Source organism: Molossus molossus, unplaced genomic scaffold, assembly GCF_014108415.1.
Source record: "Molossus molossus isolate mMolMol1 unplaced genomic scaffold, mMolMol1.p scaffold_m16_p_7, whole genome shotgun sequence".
NCBI lineage: Eukaryota > Metazoa > Chordata > Mammalia > Chiroptera > Molossidae > Molossus > Molossus molossus.
In genome coordinates this window covers 30,440,032-30,450,397 of record NW_023425401.1, presented here as the reverse complement: position 1 = coordinate 30,450,397, position 10,366 = coordinate 30,440,032, and positions in this window count along the sequence as shown.

The window sequence follows — 10,366 nt, the reverse complement described above, 5'->3', positions numbered from 1 at the left end:
CAATGACAGGCAAATGTGGAGAGGTTGGAATCCCACGGTCCTTTATTACAACCTGGAAAAGAAACTGAATGAAATAAGACCCACAAATATAATTCTGATTTTTACAAATTTCTTTCTTTGTCATCTCTTGCATGTATCATTCTCTCTTTCATGCCCAGGTCAAATGCTACTTGTTTGCCTATTTTTTAAGGAACACCTACCAAGTGCCAAGTTATCTTTCTGGTGCAGAATATTCAACAGAAAGTAGGATATAAGTGGTCTCTATCCTAACATAACTTATCTTTTATCTATATTTCTCTGGTGACACTCACTATGCTTTTGTCATTTGTGAACATTTCATTCTCCTATTAGACAGTGAGTTGATACTGGCCTCGTTTTACAATTATTTCAGTGCTTAACACTACAAATGGTCAATTAACATGTGTTGAATCAATGAATGACTTTTCCCAGCATGCTTTGGTAGAGTAATGCAACAAGCTTCTCTCCTACTGAATTGGTAAAAGCAATCCTAATTGTTATGTCTTGGAGTCATATTAAGAAGTTGGCACCTAAGAAACCATTAAAATAGAATGATAATACAAAAATCAGCTTTAAAAAGTTCCTTGGAATTATAAAACATATTTTATGGCTTAATATTAGTGAACTGTGTTTGTGAGAAAAGATTACAAATGCAGAATAATTTATTTATCCAAAAGATTTAATATTTATTTAGAATACATTATCATGTACTAGGAAAGAATATCACTTATAATATTAATGTAGAGAAACTTTAAAAAATGCTCTAACTATATCTGTATGATTGATAATTGCCTAGATGAGGGAATGCTTTGAAATTATCTCTATTTGATTTTATAAAGGTGATTTTTTTCATCTTTTGTGGACACAAACCCCAAAGGTAGGTATTTTGAAGAATTAAAATTTATATACTCAAATTCAGAATTTGCTGATATTATTTCCTATCTACTTATATTCCACAGTTATTAATTTAGAAAGGTTCATTGCTTTCTTTTTTTCTCAATATAGCTTACCTAGTAACTGTATTTTGATCCAAAACTATATTAATTTTGTACAAGTTATTTTCATTAATAACTTGTACAAAAATAATCTTGAAAATAAACTTTAAGTTTATTTCAGCAGGTCCACTTAACTGGTTTCCCACTGAGGGTATTTCACTGGATTCTTCATTTTGCCTAATGTGATTTAGTTGCTAAGGGATGGGGCCAGGGGAATTTGAGGGTTGTATCAACCTGTGACCTGTAAAACAGATGCCCAGTTCCTCACATACTTAAGTACTCATTCTTTCTTTCTGGAACCGAGGTGTTTATGTTAGAACAAGACAATTATCAGGTTATAGACACCACTTAGCTGTCAGTGTGCCTGGCTGTTATCTGAAGGGGAAGCTGAGAAAGACTGAATTACTATAGGCCAGTAACTTTAAAATGATTTTTCTATCACAAAATGTACCAAATACAGAAAAATAAAAGAAAATTCCTCCATATTACCTGATTTACTCTGCAGACACTGCGGTGCTGGTAAGCCCTATGTTTCCCAGGACTCGCTCTAGGCTTTGCCCACTGTTTTATGAACGGCTCCTGCGAACTCTCAGGAAAGCTGCAGCTAGATCATGATAAACCATGGCTCTTTTTGCCCCAAGAGCCTTCCTCTAATAGAGTCAACAGTTCCCTTTCCTTTTCCAACTAGGTTTGAACTTACTACTCAGTTTTACAAAACAAAATATAAAAACTGATCTTTATGTCCTGTTTCTAAACTCAGCATGGGCCACTTTGGCTCTCAAAGGAAGATAAAAGCAGAAGGAATGAGTTCTCTGTTGAGCACTGTCAAGCATCTGAGACTACCCTGTCATAAACTAACAAGTTAGCCCAACGCAATTTCACGGATGCTGACGGAAGACATGAGACCCCTGGGTCAGAGACAAAGGACAGTTTATGACTCATAGCAAGAGCAATCCCCATCCCCTATCAGCATTTCTTTCTTTTTTTTTTTTGTACTTGTTTCCAGAGATTCAGTTCCAACAAGGGATGTAAAGAGGAGCAGATGGCAGCTGCACATATAGTAGGTTGTGTTATAGGAAGAGAACCCTGAGGTTAGGGGAACTGAATCTTTATCGATGAACAACAAGCAAGTCTGCCCTTTGCTCTAGGGAGAGACACTCTCTTTGTATTCTAAGGTGTTTTACTATAGTCACATTCTTTTTTTGTTTTGTTTTTGTTTTTTATCCTCACCTGAGGACATTTTTCCTTTTTTTGTACAGATAGAGTGGGAGGGAGAGAGAGGAAGAGAGAGAGAGAGAGAAACATCGACGTGAAAGGGACACATCGAGGGGTTGCCACCCGCACGACCAACCAGGGCCGGGGACAAACTGCAACCGAGGTACATGCCCTTAGCGGGAACCGAACCCGGGTCTCTCCAGACCGCAGGTCGACGCTCTAACCGCTGAGCCAAACCGGCCAGGGCTATAGTCACATTCTTTAGTAGACAGTCTAGAAAAAAGAACAGGAAGTATCTTGCTGGAAAGATGAGCATAAACAGGAGCAACCTACAGGAAACTGTCTTTCAACATTCCCTTAGCTGATTTAAGCTGATCTGCATGTTCCTGTTCCCTCCCCACAAGTACATCGGCTTCTTATTCCATGAATTCAAAATCTTTTCTTGTCCTTGTGAAAAATGAAGGTTTTCTTCTCCCTATATAGTTTTCATTTCCTCCAAGTTGGTTTCTTTTCTTTTTTTAAAAAAAATATTATTGTGTATTATTTGTGGTCTCAGTCTTCTATGTTGGGAACTTTTCTTGGCTGTATACTGATAAGTAAGGACAGGAGAATAAATAGCTTATTGGAAGGTCTAAACATGTTGGTTAGGGCTTGTTGACTATGGACTTAACTGTTGGGTGATCTAATGAAGCCATCTGAAATGCACACTTGATGTCAGTATGTTTAAGTCTTTCCCCCAGGCTGATCAGTTTCCCTAGATAAATGTCTTTCAATCTTCTGGTTGGATAGTCAAGAACTGGTTTTCAGGGTTCTGGGAACACAGTGATGGAAACACCATGGGATTCTTAGCATTCAAGCCTACATTAGCAGTTTCCTTACTTAAGTTAAACACTCCCCAAATCACACTTCTCTGATTTCAAATAAGATTGAGAATAGTTCCTTGTATTTATTGCCAGTGTGTTTTCTCATCTGTGAGCTGCCTGTTTATGTCTTTTGTTCACTTTATTTAGTTGTTTGTCTCTTTGATCTCTTTTCAGCAGTTATTTGTGTGTTCTTGACCTTAATCCTGTGTTAATTTTTGTGTGTGCTGAGTACCTTCTTCCAGATTATAGGTTTTCTTGTACTTGCTTTCAGCCTCTGCCGAGCGTTTCCTTCAGTTAATAGCCTTTCCTGATTCCTAGCTCTTTGTGGTATGGTCTTTGGTCAACACTTGACCAATGTGTGTTCAAGGTCTTTTCCCCAGGACCACCTCTATCCCCACTGCTTCTCCGAGGCTCTGTGCTCCAAGAAGTCTACTTGGTTCATCCCTTCTTGGTTCCTGTCTCCAAGGGATTAAAAAAACTATCTTCAAAGTTATTCTATTGATTTAAAAGAATGTGTATTGTATTCTTACACCTTTGTGCTTTGCAGGCAGAATGCATAGTGATTTCTAGTCTAACTTATTGTCAGAAGCAGAAGTCTATTCTGAACTTATTTTTGTTTGCTTGTCTAAACATTCTACCGATCCTGGTGGGATTTTATAAAAAATATATTTCTTCTAGCCAGGAGCTTGACATGTAGAACTGAGTTTCTGTAAATTGGTTTTAAATATAATTTTTTTTTTGGTAGACAGGAATGCCTTAGCTTTGTTCCTGATTTTAAGAGAATCTATACCTCTTTTTAGTATGATTGAGTTAATTAGAGCTATATCTCTAATGTCTCAGTTAATGGGTAATCTTGATAAATTTGGTGGGTAAAGTTAATTTTAAGTGAATATACTTTTACAATAACACTTTACCAGTTTTTTATGATAAATGTTCTTAGCTTCTAAGTTATAAGTTAACAATCTTTGGAAATATTGAAACAAAACTTTCAATATTGCAAAGAAGCACTTCGTCTTTCTTAGAAAGTAGTTTAAGACTGAAACTCAAATTTTACTAAATGTTTATGGCAATTGGTATGTACATGTTTCTAACCATTTTCTTATCTAACAAGATGTGATAACTGCCCGATGTGTCTTCTCAAAATGCTCATCAAGTTTCTCATTTTTTTTAAGAGTCTCTACTAAAGCTCCTTGTAGAAAACTTGTACTTTATAGTTAAGGCTGAGTTAAAGAATATTAGGCTTTCAGTTATCTGTTATTGCAGGATAAATAGGTACATTTAAAAAATGCTTTAGCCCTGACCAGTTTGGCTCAGCGGTTAGAGCGTCAGCCTGCGGTCCGCAGAGACCCGGGTTCGGTTCCCGCTAAGGGCACGTACTTCGGTTGCAGTTTGTCCCCGGCCCTGGTTGGTCGTGCGGGTGGCAGCCACTCGATGTGTCCCTTCACATCGATGTTTCTCTCTCTCTCTCCCTTCCTCTCTCTCCCTCCCGCTCTATCTGTACAAAAAATGGAAAAATGTCCTCGGGTGAGGATAAAAAAAAAAAAAAAAAAAAAAAAAAAAATGCTTTAAAGAAATTCCTTCCCGAGGGAAAAAACCCAAATGTGGGTTAAGAAAATTAGAAGCCCAAACACTAAGGAGACAATAAGCCTGAATAATAAAAGCTCTGAGACAATACAGGATCAGCATATTTGTTTAAACACATATTGCCTTCATTTCTTTCATAATTCACTACCATGAGTTATGAAAAGCAGAGGATAATACCATCCTCATTATAAAATTTTAATTCACATTAATTACAGTTGACAAATGGGATGACATTTTCAGCCCATAAGTTTTCTCTAAAATTGGAGAAATTTTACCCTCAACAATGATCCCCAAGTAAGGTCTCTCGGTTGCTTCAATGGCCTTTGGGCAATCTAATCTAACACATCAGGGCTCACACAAAGATAGTGTGTGTTTGTCCTTCTAGTAACACAGTGATCGGTGCTGGTGGTGGAAATAAACTGGGACAGGGCTGAAGGCTACAAAAGACCTAATCTCTTAAGATGGAAACATTTGCATTCCTGTTGAGGAAGCAACATAAATAAATGATATTCAATAGACTGGTAGGTGGTTCTTAAACATTACAGTGCATATAAATAATCTATCATGAATATAAAATGCAGATTCCACTAGAGATGGATTCAGTAGATTCGGTTTAAGGCCTGAAAATACGCATTTAGAAAATGCTCCAGGTAATTCATTTTGAGGAACACTACAATTGGAGCCTATAATCAAATACTTAAAAGTCTACTTTAGGCCCGATCTCTCTCTCTAGCAAGACTTCAAGGAAGAGGGTGGGAGGGTCCTAAGCATGATCTAGGTTTCTATGTCTGGAAAAAGAGGTGAGTCTTTCACATTAAAAACTGTCGTGAGCCAGGGCCTGGAGTGGGAATGGGTTTCGTGAGAAGGGACAACGAGGAGAGATTGTCCTAAGGAGCAGAGGTCATGATGGGATCCAAGGAGGAGATTGGAAAGTTGATGTTCAATAAATACTTGTTGGATACAACTTTATTCTGGGGAGCTTATCATCTGTAGATTCAAACAAGTGAAATATTTGACTTCTTGATCCAATTTCCTATTAAAAGCCATAATTTCTCTCCTTGTCTCTATGCCTCTTACTCGGAAGTGTGTACTTCTTACTGTGATTCATGTGTTCATCTTGTCTTCCTAATTATATTTCAGGCTTTTTGAAAGCAGGCCCTGTCATATTTATCTTCTTGTTGTGTTTTTTGTTTTATATTACATCATATAATGCTACGAACATAGTTGGTGTCCAAAACATTTGTTTAAATAAATTAATTGATGACATTGTCACTTTATTGATGAGTATATGTCATGGGCTAGACACTATACTAAGTACTTTTTATTTAATATCTTAGTTTTTGTAATCTGAGTAAACAAGCATTGTTATATATTATAAGAAAGAATACTAGGCTTGGAAAGCCAAGTACTTGTCTGTCGTGACACAATTAGTAGAGCAGAGGCTAAAGGAGATGTAGGACTGGAAACTGACTCAAGTCCTGGCCAGTGTGGCTCAGTGGTTGGTCATTGTCCCCTGCACTGAAGGTTGTCAGTTTGATTCCTGGTCAGGGCACATGCCTGGGATTTGGGCTCAATCCCCTGGTGGGGAGTGTGCTGGAGGTGGTCAGTCAATGTTCTGCTCTCACATCGATGTTTCTCTCACCCTTAAAAAAATTAAATAAAAAAGACTGACTGAAAAATGATGTACTCTTTCACTGCTGGAAGGAGTTAATGGATGAATGAGTGAATGAATGAGTGAATGGGAAATGTAAAGGTAAGGTAAGTAATTCATCTTTGGTTTTTTGTTTTGTTTTTATCCTCACCTGAGGACCTTTTTTTTTTTTTTTTCATTTATCTTCAGATACAGTGGGAGGGAGAGAGGGAGGAAGAGAGAGAGAGAGAAACATCGATGTGAGAGAGACGCATCAAGTGGCTGCCACCCACATGACCCCAACCGGGGCCAGGGACAAACTGCAACCGAGGTACGTGCCCTTAGTGGGAATTGAACCCAGGACTCTCTGGTCGACGGGCCGACACTCTAACTGCTGAGCCAAACCGGCCAGAGCCCATCTTTATTTTAAGATTTAAAAAAAAAATCTTCACCTGAGGATATGTTCTTATTGATTTTTCCAGAGAAAGAGGGTGGGTGGGGACAGAGGGAGGGAGGGGAAGAGAGAGAGAGAGAGAGAGAGAGAGAGAGAGAGAGAGAGAGAACGAACCATCAATCGGTTCCCTCCCATAGGTGCCCGAACCAGGGATGGAACTTGAAACCTAGATATGTGCCCTGAGTAGTAATTGGATCAAAAACTTTTGGTGTATGGGATGATGCTCCAACCAACTGACCCATCCAGCCAGGGTGGTAATTCCTTTTAAATGAGGGAGAATAAATATCTTAATCATTTATTAATTTTTTTTTTATCCTTACTCAAGGACATTTTTTCCATTTTTTATTCAGATAGAGCAGGAGGGAGGGAGAGAGAGAGAGAGAGAGAAACATCGATATGAAAGGGACACATCCAGTGGCTGCCACCCGCACAACCCAACCAGGGCTGGGGACAAACTGCAACTGAAGTACATGCCCTTAGCGGGAACCGAACCTGGGTCTCTCTGGACCGCAGGCCAATGCTCTAACTGCTGCCCAAACTGACCAGGGCAATCATTTATTAATTTTAAGAAATAAGATCTTAATCTTAATTGCATGCATTACAATCTGCTTATTCTAGAAGTGAAAGGAAGGTAGGCAAGGGATTCTTTTGTCCAGTTCTGAGCTCTTTGGAAGTCTGCTGGCAGGGTTGTCAGAGTATAGACAGGGCAGTTAGAAGGTTCATGGAATTCAGGGTGGGGCCGGCTGGATATTCTATGCCTGAGTTGAGAAGGAGGTAGATCCAATGTGCCACAGCTGTATTGTGTGACCGTGAAAGAGGAAGAAAACAATTCCTTTTGATGGGAGTTGGTCTTGGATGAAAAAAATCACCTGAGTGATTGGTAAAAAAAATACCAATGACCAGGTCCCATCTCCAGAGATTCTGATTACATGGTCCTGGACAATTCCTGGGCCTTTGAAATGTAATGCTGCAGCCAGGGTTGAGGAATCAACGTCCTCGGATTTCACTTCGGTTCCCAAACACCAGGATTTGGTGTCACTGATTCCACAGCGTTGCCTTCCATGGGTGCCCTTCAGGGTGATAAATCATGACTCTGAGGTTACTGGTCTCCTGATGTGGAATAAAACAATACGATTTTTGCCAGTGAACTGCTTTGTTCTGATTAGACGGGAGCCATGCTTTTCAGAGCATTCCAAGTGATTTTGCTTCTGGGACCAAATTATGCAGTCATTGGCAACCGACCTGCTTAGCAAAATGAATGAAAATGTAATTAAGCAAGTTTCCCTCTGCTGTGCCATTTGAAGGGTCCCTATAATTTTTTAAATAATAAAATAGTAGGATAACAAATTAAGAAAATGATTGTTTAAATTACAAGTTAGGCTTTTCAATTAAACTCAAATTACACCTCTAATGAAGTGGATCATTAGCGATGATTTCAAATTATACATCAAGACTTAAGGGATAGAGCAGTCCTTTGAAGTTGGAGAGTGAGCTCCAAATCCTGACTTTGCAGAGGGAGAGGGATAACCTTGGAGAGGACATATAACTTGTCTGAGCCTACGTTTCCCAATTTATAAGATGACAATAATCCATGGAATGGTGTGCTGGTAAATGTATCTCATCCAGGCAAGGCTGATTTGTGGCATTTGCCAGTTTCTGACATGTAAACACTCCCATCATGGCAGATTCAAGTTGCCAACAGAACTGGCTCACAAATCTGAAAATGTAACAACGGGCTCTGGTGAGTACCACTGCTTACTGAGATATCCCAGTGACACAATGAGGTAATGTGTGAAAGACCCCAATAGTTGTCTTAGACTTATTTAGTATGTAAAATGTTTCCTAATTCTACAGTTTCCAAAAATTTAAAATGTTTACTCCCTTAAAGATACAGTCGCTAGCCATTTGCACAATATTGTTTTGGAAATCTAAGCCTGAAATAGATTTATGTTCTTCCAAAGCTGGTTAGTCTTACATTCACTGTGTTTCCTGTTATGAGTCCTGGAAAATCTACATTTATATATTTGAGAATCATTAGATCTGTGTGGAGATTTGATTCACAAGTCTTTATTAAGCACACTTTGAGTTTGCAGCACTATGCCATACACGCACGCACGCACACACGCACGCACGCACGCACGCACATACACACACACTATGGACAATGCCAGTAACTTTTTTGCAAGGCAAGATTTGCATGTGTGAAAGTCTTAATTTTCCATAAAATCATTCTACTGTTTTTCACAATGTCCTTCTCTCACTTTTGGCATCCAGTGCCTCTCCTTGCTGTCCATACAGCCATTCCTTCTAGAGGCCCTTTCCTTCCTTCCTTCTCTCCCTCCTTCTCTCTTTCCCTCTTTCCTTCCTTCCTTCTTTCTCTCTTTCTCTCTCCACCTCCCTTCTTCCCTCCTTTCTTCCTCTCTCTCTTTCTTTCTTTCTTTCTTTCTTTCTTTCTTTCTTTCTTTCTTCCTTTCTTCCTTTCTTCCTTTCTTCCTTTCTTCCTTTCTTCCTTTCTTCCTTTCTTCCTTTCTTCTCTCTCTCTCTCTCTCTCTCTCTCTCTCTCTCTCTTTCTTTCTTTCTTTCTTCCTTTCTTCTCTCTCTCTCTCTCTCTCTCTCATAAAGGCACCACCAGACAAATAATGGTCAAATCTGAGACAAGAGGACAAGAATGAGGTAGGTTTGGGGGATGCCAGATAATTGGCAGCATCCCAGGGGGGTCAAGCTATATTCTGTCCAGACTTTGGCAAAGGGTTTCACCCCAATAGATGACATCAGTGAAGGTCTTTCAAAGCTCTTTCCTACCAAAGCACCCAAGCCCCTCCTTATTTCCTGAGTCCTAAGTAGGGGAAGGCACAGTTCACGGTTGTCACCTTTGCTTTCTTCCTCTTGTAGGCCTCTCACTGTGCGTTTACTCCCACCGTTCCTGCCATATACTCTGAATTAAACCAGACTCTTACCAAGGCCTGAATAGCCCTGCATGATCCAGACCCTGCCCACGGCTCCAATAATACCACCAACTTGCATTTCCTGAGTGCTCACTCTGAGCCAGGCATTGCCCCGTGTGCTGACCAGAGATCGGTCACTTTATTCTCAAAACAAACTTTTGGGGTATTATTCCTAATTTACAGATGGGAAAACTGAGGACTCCATTTCAATCCCTTGTCTGAGGTCACACAATTCCAATGTGGCAGGGTGGGATTTAAATAGCAGTGGCTGAGTGGGAACTTCTTTCTTAAAGGACATGCTATCAGGGCAGAGTTCTGAGCATGGTCACACCTGCCATCCAAAGAGGCAGGGAGCGTAGTTCTCCATGGGGAGGGGCCCCTGGGAAGAGGAGTAGAGATGGAGATGGACTTTGTCAATGCCACAGTTATGGAAGACACCTGTGAAGAAGCCACACGCAGTTGTCTGTCTCCCCATCACCATCAGCTTGTAAATTAACTTTTAAATTGAAATATACATTCAGAAAACTCCTCAGGTCACAAGTGCATGGCTTGACTGTTGGACTTTCACAAAAAACAGAAACAGACCCATGTAACCAGCACCCAGATCGAGAACTGGATAACCACTAGCACCCCCTTGCACCCCTTGTCATTTGTTTACACTA